The sequence below is a fragment of the Ahaetulla prasina genome, chromosome 8, assembly GCF_028640845.1.
Source record: "Ahaetulla prasina isolate Xishuangbanna chromosome 8, ASM2864084v1, whole genome shotgun sequence".
Lineage (NCBI taxonomy): Eukaryota > Metazoa > Chordata > Lepidosauria > Squamata > Colubridae > Ahaetulla > Ahaetulla prasina.
This window is the reverse complement of record NC_080546.1, coordinates 52467142-52481768: the sequence shown is the minus strand read 5'-3', so window position 1 is coordinate 52481768 and position 14627 is coordinate 52467142. Positions and strand designations below refer to the sequence as shown.

General features: G+C 46.0%; 1 protein-coding gene across 1 annotated transcript in view; it reads right to left on the bottom strand.

Moving 5' to 3' along the window:
* The window catches only part of ENPP6 (ectonucleotide pyrophosphatase/phosphodiesterase 6), a 78033-nt gene extending 63683 nt beyond the window's left edge, over positions 1-14350 (bottom strand). Inside the window, exon 1 of the mRNA XM_058192759.1 lies at positions 14259-14350. The gene's annotated coding sequence lies outside the window, so the exon portion shown is untranslated. The remainder of the gene's footprint in view (positions 1-14258) is intronic.
* Positions 14351-14627: the final 277 nt, after the last annotated feature.

The window sequence follows — 14627 nt, the reverse complement described above, 5'->3', positions numbered from 1 at the left end:
GGGATTGGGAATGGGAGGCACCGTTTATCGGTGGTTCTCCTCCTATCTCTCTGACCGGTCGCAGTCGGTGTTGACAGGGGGGCAGAGGTCGGCTCCGAGGCGCCTCACTTGTGGGGTGCCGCAGGGGTCGATTCTCTCGCCCCTTCTGTTTAACATCTACATGAAGCCGCTGGGTGAGATCATCAGTGGTTTCGGTGTGAAGTACCAGCTGTATGCGGATGACACCCAGCTGTACTTTTCTACACCGGACCACCCCAACGAAGCTATCGAAGTGCTGTCCCGGTGTCTGGAGGCCGTACGGGTCTGGATGGGGAGAAACAGGCTCAAGCTCAATCCCGCCAAGACAGAGTGGCTGTGGATGCCGGCATCCCGGTACAGTCAGCTAAATCCGCGGCTGACCATCGGTGGCGAGTCATTGGCCCCGATGGAGAGGGTTCGCAACTTAGGCGTCCTCCTGGATGAACGGCTGTCTCTAGAAGATCATTTGACGGCCGCCTCCAGGAGAGCGTTCTACCAGGTTCGCCTGGTACGCCAGTTGCGCCCCTTTCTGGACCGGGATGCCCTATGCACGGTCACTCACGCACTCGTGACGTCTCGCCTGGATTACTGCAATGCTCTCTACATGGGGCTCCCCTTGAAGGGCATCCGAGGCTACAGTTAGTCCAGAATGCGGCTGCGCGGGTGATAGATGGAGCCCTCGTGGCTCCCGTGATAACACCCATCCTGCGCAGACTGCACTGGCTACCTGTGGCCTTCCGGTGCGCTTCAAGGTTTTGGTGACCACCTTTAAAGCGCTCCATGGCATTGGGCGGGTTATTTACGGGCCGCCTACTGCTACCGAATACCTCTCACCGACCCGTGCGCCTCACAGAGAGGGTCTCCTCAGGGTGCCGTCAGCGAGGCAATGTCGTCTGGCGGCGCCCAGGAAGGGCCTTCTCTGTGGGGCTCCACCCTTTGGAACGAACTACCCCGGACTCCGTCAGCTTCCGGACCTTCGGACCTTCCGCATGGGCTTAAAACATACTTATTTAATTGTGCAGGACTGAGCTAGATTTTAAATTTATGGGTTTTAATTGGGTTTTATTTGTATGTTTTAATTAACGGGCTTTTTGAATAAGTTTTTTAATTGTTTTTATACTGTATTTATGTGTTTTTAAGTGCCTGTAAACCGCCCTGAGTCCTTCGGGAGATAGGGCGGTATATAAATATGATTAAATAAATAAAATAAATAAATAATAAATAAAGCAATTTCTCAGACTTTTTACAGCACTCGAAGTGAACATGGCAGTTGTTAAATGAATCCATTCATTTCAATGGGCAGTTTTTTTTCCTGGAAATCAGCAAAAAATGCCAGAAACAGCAGCAAATATTGTGAATCACAATCATCTGACAGCAGAACTCGAAGGTTAACAACATGCAATCACATGACTGTGATGGGAAAATGAGAATTTATAACTGATTAAGAGGCAAAGGTACAAGTGATAGAAAATTGGTTACATTTGAGATCTGAGTCAACTTTTTTGTCCCTAAGTCTCTCAAAGGCCCCAAATTTTTATGAAACTGTAGAATTTTTTTTGAGGTGGTGGTGGTGGAACTGATTTAAAGATGGATCGATTCCTTTTTCATATTATCAAGAGATGTTTTTATCAAGAGTGGCTGGATTGGTTCATGATTCCCCTGAACTGGTTTTCTATGTGCTTCATTTTCTTAGCAGAATCCAAGGATTCTATGATCCTCCATCAATATATATTCTTTAAATGACTATTCATGTTATAGAGTGTCATTTTGAAATACCCTTTTCATATTTGCATATTTTTACAGAATGTTTACATTAATATTTGTCAAAGGTGATTGGCTTTTAATTGGCTTTGACTGATGTTCGATTAACAATGTATTTATGCATTTGGGTTTTCAAAACAATTGACATGGGCAGAACCTTTAGATACTGGCAATATCACTGATGGACTCAGCTTTTCTGGAAAATATTTGTCTGTCTGATCTGTCTGGTTACATGGTTCATATATTCATAGTCTTAGTAGTGTCTGTAGAACTGTTTGATCTAAGGAATTTAGTATATTTTTATTTTATTTTAACAGATGCCAAACTGATACAAGCATGCTCAAAATAAATAAAATTACCAACAATATATATGCTTTTTGGTTTATCTCAATGAAATGGTTTAATTTTCTACACTGGTAAGTTATCACACAAATTCATTTAACATTTTAGGGGATCACAAATTTTAAATGTTTCAAGTGATGTAGAGCATCCCCACACACAGTCCGTGTTTATATATGTAATATATCAAGCAAAATCAAGCTTGTCAACTTTTCAGTCTGTTCTTCTATTAAATAATTAGCAGAAAATTGCATCAGCTTTTTTGGCTGCTGCTAGCTCATATTTAGTGTTTGTCCACTAGGACTTACACTTAGGCAAGAAAATCCAAATAGACTGGGTGAAACAAGCTTAATAGCAGCAACAGTGAGAGGGATCTTGGAGTCTTAGTGGACAACCAGTTAAATATGAGTCAGCAGTGTGCGGCGGCAGCCAAAAAAGCCAATGCAATCCTAAATTGCAATAACAGAAGGATACAATCAAGATCAAGTGAGGTAGTAATACCACTCTATAAAGCCTTAGTAAGACTACACCTACCATACTGCATCCAGTTTTGGTCACCACACCATAAAAAAGATGTTGAGACTCTAGAAAAAATGCAGAGAAGAGCAACCAGGATGATTAGGGGTCTGGAGACTAAAACTTCTCAAGAACAGTTACAGGACCTTGGCATGGCTAGTCTAGAAGAAAAGGACCAGGGGAGACATGATAGTAGTGTTCCAATATTTGGGGGGCTGCCACAGAGAAGAGGGGGTCAAACTACTTTCCAAAGCACCTGAAGGCCAGACAAGGAATAATGGATGGAAACTGATCAAGGAGAGATTCAACCTAGAAATGAGGAGAAATTTTCTTACAGTGGGAACAATCAACCAATGGAACAGCTTTCCTTTGGAAGTTGTGGGAGCTTCATTACTGGAAGCTTTCAAGAAGAGATTGGACTGCCATTTGACACAAATGGTATAGGACAGTGATGGTGAACTTTTTAGACAATGAGTACCAAAATTGCACTTCTTGCATTCTTGTGTTCTTTGACAGGACGGTGGTGGCACTGCAGCGGCTTTTTCGGTGTGTTCGAGACCTCCGGTAGTTTTCGGTGGCCTCTGGCCAGCCACCACTTCTTTGAGAGCCGCTTTGCCCACTGGGTTCTGTGGGAGTGGCTTGGGGGGTCATGTGACTGAGTGGGCATGGCCATAAGTGTCATAAAGTTAGCCATGCCCACTCAATCACATGACCCCCTCCCCACCGGGCCACAGCCACAGAACTGGTAGTGGAAAAAATTGAATCCCACCACTGATTAATACTGATATGTCTATTAAGATTACTAGTATGATTATGGTTATTGTTGTACCTTTACTCAAAATTAATTATGCCCAGACAACATGCTGTTCAGATACACATGGATTTTTTTATGTTTTTAAAGGAAAAATGTACCATTAAAACATATTTTAAAAATATAAATAAGATTTTCATCCATGGAATCATTCCCAAGCTCTCTATAAGTTTGTTAAAATTAGCTTTTTTAAAGTCTAAAACACTGATTTGATTATATTCTGTTGTTTGTGTTTCTATTATATTGAATTTCAATATGATATGGTCACTCTCCCCTAACATTCTGGCAACTTCAACCACCCCATCACTTCTTCTCTGTTAGCAAGAATTAGGTCCAATATAGCTGTACCTCTAGTTTTCTCCTCTACTTTTTGGATGACAAAATTGTCAGCTAGGTTGGTCAGGAACCTGTTCAATCTCCCACTTGATGCAGAGTTTGTTTTCCAGTTTATGTCAATGTACTTAAAGACCCCCATTACATATTATTTCCAATAAAACATTTTTCCAAATCGTTAGCTGCCATCTGCTGCCTGTATTTTCCATCCACTTGTTCTGATTTGATTCTCAAGAGCACCAGTTGCATCGTTTTCCATCGCAGTCACTTTTATCAAGAAACAATCCAGTTGTATAATTCTGATCATAAGAACTAGCAACACTATGAGTGTGTCTTACTTCCAAGAAACATATTATTCTTTATATCTTTTTTACCCAAATTATGGTGTTTGGTTTTTGTAAGTTAATCACCAGCTAAACCAGGACTGGACACCAAGTTGGAGAAATCTATATTGGCTACCTTTTGTCAAAAGCCAGGATGTCTGAGTGATGTGTGGCCACTAGGTGTCAGTATACTTTAAACATACTTTCGGGTTTCCCACAAAGCATCTCAGAAGCATGTATAAGTTAAGACTGCCAGGTCTAAGTTGCAATGATCCCAATTTCTACTGTCAGAAAAGAGATACAGAAAAAAATCACTTATTTATCACCATCTACTGATTGTCCAAATTCAATAGCTCTAATTCAAAGCCTTTCAGAAAGAAAATAGTTTTTCTCCTTAACTGTTTTTGCCTTGATTCTAAAAGGGGAATTGAGTTTCTGTGCAAATCTGTAATGCTAAGAAACTAAGCCTCAAGATTTTCATCTCTTCTTCTTGCCCTAATGCTACATAGGAATTGTAATTAGATAAAGATGCACCAGCCTCCACAGTGATTCCAGTCCCTGTTTAGCAACATTTAGTGACTATTCAAAATGATGCTAAAAATAAAAGCTTTAGTGATCACTTCTTGCATTTAAAACCTTCACAAGAGCTCTCTGCTCTTATTTTCACTTGCTTATTTACCCCATACCAAGATTTCTTGACAGAAAAGAAATGCAATTCACCTGAAGGAAGTAGCAAGAAGCAAAGGAAAACTGAAGCTGGATCATAATTCTAGTCACAATCACATGCTTTTCACTTAGCAACCTCCTCTTTTAGTGACCTAGTTTTTGACCCCCATTGCTGTCAGTAAATAAGGACTACCTGTAATGAACATGATCCATTCTAGCCTGTCTTACAAATATCACTGAACTTTGGGCATGAGGTCTTCAGTGTGATTAGAATATTTTGGACAGATCCTCCCTAGCTCCGCCTACTGGTACTGGCATCCAACTACTGCATTATCTATGCCATATCTTTCAAAAAGTAGAAATTTTTGAAATTTCCAGCCCAACAAAGGATAAGAAAGTAGTTGCTGAAGAATTCTCCTGTCAACTAGCAACTCCAAGAACCACCATTCAAATTAATCCCATCAAGGAAAGCTTTGGAATCAGGGAGAGAGCCCTGTGCCTTCTCTGAAGGGGAAAGATGCAGGTCAGATAATGGACTCAAAAACAGTAGCTTTTGAAAATAGTTGATATTTTAGTTCATCTTTGATGAGAAAGGATAAGGGAAGCAAAACTGTTTTTGTGGGTCCCATCCCCTAAGGAGGTACATCTGGCGGGACTCAGAAAAAAGGGTCTTCTCTGTGGTGGCTCCCTCCCTTTGGAACACCATCCCTGCGAAATTAGACTGCCACCTCCCTTTGACAGACTTTTGGTTGGCCCTAAAGATGTGGTTGTGCCAGTGAGCCTGGGGAACCCAGAGTGTGAGGAAGCCCATCAAATAGGGTAGCTTAGTGATGGCGAATCTTTGATGTGCCCACGTGCTGGTCTGTGTGCCGAAAGTGGCACGCGAAACCATCCCATGAGGTATGCGCAGCCCCACTGGCCTTCGTGCGTGTAGGAGCACCGATATCCAGAAGAGCGGCGGTCCATCGCACATGCACAAGCCAGCACCCGAACACCTGGATCTGCATGGAAGCGTGCCCAACAAACAGCTGGCCATCGTGCATGTGCGCAACATCAGCCTGGAAGGTCGGGTGTCAGCCTGTGCATGTGTGATGGAATGCTGCTCTTCTGGGTTCTGCTGCTCTCGCACGTGCAACAGCCAGCTGATTGGCGCCCGTGTTATCACAGAAACGTAGAATAGTAGCCAGTGAGGCTGTGCATTCTTCACGGGATGGTGCCATAGGTTCACCGATACTGGGGTAGCTTACTTATTTAATCATTGCTATCACGGGATGGGGGTGTATTGTTTTTTATTGTTTTTATTTTATTTTATTTTATATTTTATTTTATTATTTCTATTGTGTATTTTTACTGTTTGTAAGTTGCCTAGAGTCACTGTGAGTGAGTAGACAGCTATATACATTTTCTAAAATCAAATAAATAAAATTCTAGATGGTCACTATCTCAAGGAAACCAGGATCCTCAGAATGGGTGGAATTGGTATTTGTCTTGGTTATTTAAAAAAAAAAACATTCTTGGAATGTATTAACTAAAACCTAGGCAGGGCCAGATAGTTATATTAAAGTGCAGTTTACCAGTCCTACCAAGAACTGGTAATTCTGAGCCTCTGTGGCTCAGACTGCTAATGCAGTCTGTTATTAACAGCAGCTGCCTGCAATTACTGCAGGTTCTAGTCCCACCAGGCCCAAAGTTGACTCAGCCTTCCATCCTTTACAAGGTAAGTAAAATGAGGACCCAGATTGTTGGGGGCAATAAGTTGACTTTGTATATAAATATACAAATAGAATGAAGACTATTGCTAACATAGTGTAAGCCGCCCTGAGTCTTCGGAGAAGGGCGGGATATAAATGCAAATTTTTAAAAAAAAGGATGCTCCATAAATTTCTTGCTCTGACTAGCTAGCCCTATTTTGGTTTAGTAAAGAGGCTGGGGAATAGTATGCATGAGGGTTGTGGAAGCCAAGGGCCTGTTCTCTGTCTTCTCCAGCCCAAGTCAACCAAACACAACCGTGCCTCAGCAAGGAGGGAATATACGTGCACCACAGGGATAAGTTCTACTTACCTTTACTACGGTTCACAATGGGATTGCACGTGCACACTCGCTTTGCTCACACATGTGTTGAGCTTATGCGCATGCACAGAAGTTTCTGTGCATGCGCAGAAGGTCTATGATGACATAAGGTGGGTGGGTAGAGCCTGCCCCCAGTTTTACTACCAATTCGCAAGAACTGGACCGAACTGGGGGCAATCCACCACTGGTGCACCAGCTTTAAGTGGACAGTAGGATCCCTATCACTGTATGATGAAATTAGTCGTATCTATGGTAAATGAATCATATTCGTCATCATAACTAGGGGAAAATTGTCTTAGCAGAAAAGGGAAAATATTTGTTTTAAGCCAGAATAGCTAAAGATGACTTTAAGCTGCTCAGATGTGAGCACAGATGAGAGAAATGAACATCATGAGAATTAACTGCAGAGTTATTCAACCTTGGCAACTTTAAGACCTATGGACACCAACTCTCAGAATTCCCCAGTCAGCCACGGAGCTGGGGAATTCTGGGAGTTGAAATCCACAATTCTCAAAGTTGCCAGTGTTGGACACCCCTGACTTACTGATTTCTATTCTGTGATTAGGGGGACCTGAACATGAGCACTTAGAAAAAAATTTTTTCCCCAGTTCTCCTTTTCCATAGATATTTTTATTTTTAGTGACAATCTTTGTTCTATCTCTATCACCCTGATAGCCTTGAAGATAGAAGTTGCTCAGGTAGCAGTGATTAATTTCACTCCATGTGTCTCATATGACTCCTCTGCCAGGAAATATAAATGAAAGTAAGGTTTCTTTTAAGGGTATACTATAGAAATTATACACCATTATACACCATTTTAAATATAGGTCTTCCTTGGATTGTTTTTTTAAAAATGCCAGCATCTTTGTTGTTTCCACTCCTCTAACTGGGTGCTTGGCTGACATCCCAGTCACTGTTTAATAAATGAATAACTGTTGTCATGGTTGCTGTAGCAAAGAAAAAACAACGATCCTTGGATTGAATGAGCATGATTCATTCTTAAGTTTCTTTCCATCAGCAGCCCTTCTGTATTCAGAGGCAAAATGGCGAGCAGCCAGATTTTCCAAGATCCTCAATGATATGGAGAGTTTTACGAGATGATGAAGGCCAGGGAGGGAGGCAAAGAAAGCTCCCTCCGTCTGCACAGAGTATTTCTATTTTAGTAGTACTAGAAAAAGGCTACTCTGTTCATCTGACATAGTTGTAGTTACTAACTAAAGACATCTATCTAGGCACACGTAGGAATATGTGACGTAAGCAAAGGTAAGAATAATTCAACTCTGACTTTTAGGTTCTGCTAATAGTGACACTGACCTTTTAAATTGTTCATCTATTCTAATTAAAGGACAAATATTTATTAAAAATAGAGAAGGAAACATTTGTTTTAAATAAGCCAGAAATGACTGTGCATTCCACAGATTATTTACAGGGACACTTTTAATGTCTTGGACTAGTTCCCAGGCTCATCTTTCTATTTTTGGCTCTGCTTGGTTCCAGTGGTAAGTGAAAGTAAGAATAACAGTGTATTTCTAGATGTAACTGTAATAATAATGAAGGCTCTGCGCATGCGCGAGGATGGCGGTTTACTAGAGGAGCTCGGATCGGCGTGGGGTGCTTTTCCTGAAATGGGGGACTCCTGATGACTTACCAGGCTGCTCCTGTCCCTCGGTGTGCTGCATCATCTACTTGGCAGCCGCAGGAGAGGTCTTTTGGCCCTCTCGGATGTGCGGCAGCCAAGAACGGGCCGAGGGAAGAGCGGCGGACCGGTTGGTGGTGGCCATTTTTGGGGACGCGAGGGAGGCGAGGGAGGCCTGCTGCTGCCTGTGCTGATTGCAGGCCTCGATTTCGGCCCGGCTCCAGCCGATTCCAGCGGCGATGAGAATTCGGCCCGATTCCAGCTGGGGCATGGATTCCGGCCCGTTCGCCTGGTCGTGGGCCCGCCAGCTCCATCGGCGCTTTGTTGCGCCTGGCGAGGCCTTGTGGGCCGCGAGGCGCCCGTCCAGCGGCGTCCAGTGTTCCGCGGCCCCATCGGTTCCATCGGCGGCGGGCGTGGTGAGGCCGTGGTCGGAGATGAGGCCGGAGGCAAGGCTATGGTTTGGCTCCCTCTTCTGGCACTTTTGGCACATTACATCGTGCTTTGTTCATCTGCCTTTTGCTGTATGGCCTGCCTTCCTCCCCCCCCCCCGGACTTTTGACCATCAAAGCTGGGTCGTCAGGTATTTATACCCACGGGTTCCTGGACTGGACTGGACTGGACTGGATTGGACTATGGACTATGAACAGACTGACGGCCATTTCTACCTTATTAAGACCTTCTGTAGAAACATTTTCCATAGGTTTACCATGGAGGCTGCCGGCCTGTTTACCTGGGCTTATCATCTTCATCTGGTTCCAGCTTTATTTGTCCTCTTTGACATCTGGACATCCGTTGGAGGATCCATCTTTTAACGTCTTACCATCTGGGATGTTACCATCTTAGCACCCTCACCGATTCGTACTTTTCTATGCGTTCGCTGCACATGAACTCTTGCGCCTGCAGGTGCCCCGCCTCGCAGGAATGGCCGTCTCACTACCAAGGGCCGGCCTCAATGACGGGTCTTGGGACCCACAGAGGTGGCATGCGAAGAGAAAGAGCCTTTGGGGTTTTTTAGATAGGGCATTTTTAAGGGGTGGGAGGGTTAGGCGGGTGTTGGGGTAGCCCGTCGGGAGGAAACCAGTCTCGCGCTCGTGGCGATTATTTAGTGGGTTCGGAGGTTATGGGGGAATGTGTTCCTTTTGTGAGGTGGTTCCATTTGCACGGTAAGTGGGAGGGGCAGATATGGCGGAAGGGGGATCGTGTCGGTCTAGGGGTCACGCGTTCGATGTCTGCAAGCGATCGCGTGCCCGATCCCTCTGACTTTTCCCGTTCCCCGGATGGTCAAGACCCTCAGAGCCTGGGCCTTCGTCTGATGTTATGCAACGCACGGTCCGTGGCCAATAAGGCCCCCCTAATACACGATCTTATCCAGGGGGGCGCCGCGGATCTTATAGGCGTTACGGAGACCTGGTTGGGCACTGAAGGGGGCGTGCCCCTGGTCGAAATGTGCCCACCGGGTTTCCGTGCATTCCATCAGCCGAGGGCCCAGGGTAGGGGTGGGGGGGTGGCGGTTGCTATTAAAGAGAGTCTAGAGCCGAGGGAGACCACTGTACCTCAGATTGCGGTGTGAATCCTCTTTGTGAGATGGGGTCATAGGTGTCAGATGGGCTTGCTGGTCACGTACCTGGCTCCTTGCTGCGTGACAGCTGCCCTGCCTGAGCTCCTGGAGGTGCTTGCCGGGGTGGCAGTGGAGACCCCCAAACTTTTAGTCATGGGGGACTTTAACTTGCCATCTGCCGGCTCGTCATCGACAGTGGCTCGGGAGTTCATGGCTTCCATGACGGCCTTGGACCTGACTCAAGTAGTTGATGGCCCCACTCACATCGGGGGTGGCACTCTGGATCTTATTTTTATCTCTGGTCAGTGGTTGAAGGATCTGGATTTGAGAGATGTAGTCATAGAACCTTTGTCATGGTCAGATCACTCTCTCCTTCGCCTGGACTTTCTGACCGCCACTCAACACCGCAGGGAGACGGAACCACAACGTTGGTTCCGTCCCAGGCGCCTGGTGGACCCCGGGAGGGTCCGGACGGGGGTTGGGCCACTTCCTGGGGGTGTGGCTCATGGCACGGCAGAGGAACTAGCCGCAGCCTGGCACCGGGCTGCGACTGGGGCTTTAGACCGTGTCGTGCCTCTGCGGCCTCTGACCCGGCGCAGATCCCAACCGGCTCCTTGGTTCTCCGAGGAGCTGAGGGGGATGAAACGCCGGAGAAGACGCCTAGAGAGCTCCTGGAGGTCTAGCCGTTTAGAAGCTGATCGGACACTAGTTAGGTCCTATACTAGGACCTACCTAGTGGCACTGAGGGAAGCGGCGTTGCTCGCCTCCTCCCTCATTGCGTCGGCAGATAACCGCCCAGCCGCCCTTTTTCGGGTGACCCGTTCCCTCCTTCACCAGGGGGAGCGGGATGACCCGTTGCAGGGACGTGCTGAGGAGTTTAACGGTTATCTATACGATAAAATCGTTCAGCTCCGAGACGGTCTAGACCAAAATTGCGGCGATTCAGATGAGGCGTCTGAGGGTGGTCTTGGTGACATTTGTTGGGATGAGTTTGACCCTGTGGCTCCCGAGGACATGGACAGGTTGTTGGGTAGGCTGAATGCCACCACGTGTTTACTGGACCCGTGCCCCTCCTGGCTGGTGCTGGCCACTCAGGAGGTGACACGAGGCTGGCTCCAGGCGACATGAGTGCCTCCTTGTTGGAGGAGTCTTTCCGGCCGCCTTGAAAGAGGCGGTGGTGAGGCCCTCCTCAAGAAGCCCTCCTGGACCCGGCTGTCTTAGGTAATTATCGTCCGGTCTCCAACCCGCCGGCGAAGGTTGTAGAGAGTATGGTGGCATATCAGTTTCCTCTGCACCTGGATGAAACTGTCTATCTAGACCTGCTCCAGTCCGGTTTCCGGCCCGGTTACAGCACGGAGACGGCTTTGGTCGCGTTGGTGGATGATCTCTGGAGGGCCAGGGATAGGGGTTGTTCCTCTGCCCTGGTCCTATTAGACCTCACAGCGGCTTTCGATACCATCGACCATGGTATCTTGCTGCGCGGGTGGGGGATTGGGAGTGGGAGGCACCGTTTATCGGTGGTTCTCCTCCTATCTCTCCGACCGGTCGCAGACGGTGTTGACAGGGGGGCAGAGGTCGGCCCCGAGGCGCCTCACTTGTGGGGGGCGCGCGGGGTCGGTTCTCTCGCCCCTTCTGTTTAACATCTATATGTAGCCGCTGGGTGAGATCATCAGTGGCTTCGTGTGAGGTACCAGCTGTCGCTGATGACACCCAGCTGTACTTTTCACACGGGCCACCCCAATGAAGCTATCAAGTGCTGTCCCGTTGTTTGGAGGCCGTACGGGTCTGGATGGGGAGAAACAGGCTCAAGCTCAATCCCTCCAAGACTGAGTGGCTGTGGATGCCGGCATCCCGGTACAGTCAGCTGAGTCCTCGGCTGACTGTTGGGGGCGAGTCATTGGCCCCGATGGAGAGGGTGCGCAATCTGGGCGTTCTCCTGGATGAACGGCTGTCTTTTGAAGACCATTTGACGGCCGTCTCCAGGAGAGCTTTCACCAGGTTCGCCTGGTGCGCCAGTTGCGCCTTTCTAGACCGGGATGCCTTATGCACGGTCACCACGCCTCGTGACGCCTCGCCTGGATTACTGCAATGCTCTACATGGGGCTCCCTTGAGGGGCATCCGGAGGCTTCAGTTGGTCCAGAACGCGGCTGCGGGTGATAGAGGAGCCCTCGGGGCTCCGTGTTACACCTATCCTGCGCAGACTGCACTGGCTACCTGTGGCCTTCCGGTGCGCTTCAAGGTGTTGGTGACAATCTTTAAAGCGCTCCATGGCATAGGGCCGGGCTATTTACGGGACCGCCTACTGCTTCCAAATACCTCTCACCGACCGTGCGCTCCCACAGAGAGGGACTCCTCAGGGTGCCGTCAGCTAGGCAGTGCCGTCTGGCGACACCCAGGGAAGGGCCTTCTGTGGGGCTCCCACCCTCTGGAACGAACTCCCCCCAGGACTTCGTCAACTTCCGGACCTCCGAACCTTTCGTCGCGAGCTTAAAACGCACTTATTCATCTGCGCGGGACTGGATTAGATTTTAAAGTTATTGGTTTTAAGGGTTTTTTTATTATTTATATTGTTTTTAAATTAGGCAATAGAATAAGTTTTTTAATTGTTGTTTTTTAATTTGTATTTATATGTATTTTAACTGCCTGTGAACCGCCCTGAGTCCTTAGGGAGATAGGGCGGTATATAAATTTGAAAAATAAATAAATAAATAAATAAATCCTTGGAAGATACACCTGGAAATATCTCTTCCAAATAGTGTATATGGTGAATGTTTCCAGAAGATTAAATTAGGTGAAGTGAGAAAAGTCTTCTTCTTTGTATTCCCCCCGAAGAAATTTCTGCTCTTCCTCCAAACTTCTATAGGGAGTTTGGAGGCTTCTTGGATAATATGGGGTGAGTTATGGAGTTGCTCATGAGAAAAAAAAACACTAAATTGGACAAAACTCAACATCATTGAATAAGTGAGGCAGGAGGTCTTATTCTTGGCTTGGAGGAGATTTCAGTGAAGAGAAAATGGCAGCTGTATTGATAGTCTTCATGGATCTATCATGATCTTGTCTAACTCCTGGAAAACACCATCTGTTGTGGCCCGCCAGTGGCCAGCAGAGCTGGCAGTAGATTCAGACAGTGAGGAGGTTGAGGATGTGGGCCACTCCTGGAGTCTGGGGAAGGCTTGGATGAGGGCTCTGAGTTGGTGGCAGAGAGGGGGCCAAGGCAGAAGAACAGCGTCAACCTGTTCCAGTGTGCACATGCGCAGAACTACCAGAAGACAGGAACAATTAAGAAAACAGGGTCAACTTGGGAGTAAGGCTTGGAGATGATTGGCCCCTCAAGACATAAAAGAGAAGCAAACGGGACGTGAGCTTTTGCAGGAAGCAATTAGTTCATCTGGTTGATAAAAGCTCTGGAAAAGTTCTGTTTGACACTGTGCTAAGTTGGGCCTTGTCTTCCATTTGGCAATTAGTTCTCTGGCAGCATTCCAAGGGAGATAAGGTGGGTTTGTAAATACTCCCCTGCAAGACTGTTTGAGTAGCCTTTAGGATTGGGAATGACAATAATTCACAGCCGTATGAATTAAAGAGGTTTGCCGGGACAAAGACTGTGCTGTATACTTTCTAAGGAAGCCTAAGTCAGAACACCATCTTGCAACAGCAACAGCACACTTTTACATTGTTATTTTACTGAAGTATGAGGGATTACCTTGTTCCTGAATGACAAAAATCAAATCAAAAGATAATCACAATAAGTCTACAAGTTCCACTTTTTATTAGCAGGTTTTATGAATTCTTAAAGCCTTGCTGTGTGTCATAAAGTCACTGGCACCTGTCGCTCTGCGCAAAGATGTATCAAGGCACAAAGAGTTCTCCAGTTATTCTGACTAGGGAAGAAACGATACGTTTATTTATCATTTAAGGTTGTTTTATTATTAATTTTAATTTCTGCCTCTCAGTTTATATAAACATTCAACCCACCAGGAAGACCAAACCAAAAAACCAGCTCCACAGAATTGCTAAATGTACTTTTATTGGCTACAATAAAAAAAATTTGCAAATCTGTCTTATACCTCCTTCTTATATTTTGATAAATTAGGAGATGTCTATCTGAGCTGCTTACATACACTATCTGTCTGTTGTGGTTTTAAAAATATTTGTATCACTGGTTCCCTAGATTTTGCATCATGCATTTATCCATCAGGATTATCTTCTTTACCCTCATAACAACTTACATTAATATATTTCAGTTTTTGCCCAGTTCTCTCCATTCTTTCATCTTATTGGCGATTCAAAATGCCACCGTCAACTATAGAGTTCTACCCATTTCATCCAAAGCCTAAAACTGGTATTTCTGTGGACTGAGTCAGGGGCATCTGTAAATGGGAAGAGTGAAGTCATTGTACAAATTAGGTAACTGTTATATTGGGTTTCATTTCAGTCATGTCATCATGACACAACTGAGGCATTTCCAAATGAAGTCTTGACATATGTGACGCCATCATGTTTTCTGCTTAAGAAAGCAGAAAAGCACCACACATTTCTCATATTACAAGGTTTCAGATTGGAAGCCTTTGCATGATAACTAAACATGTGAGGGCCTC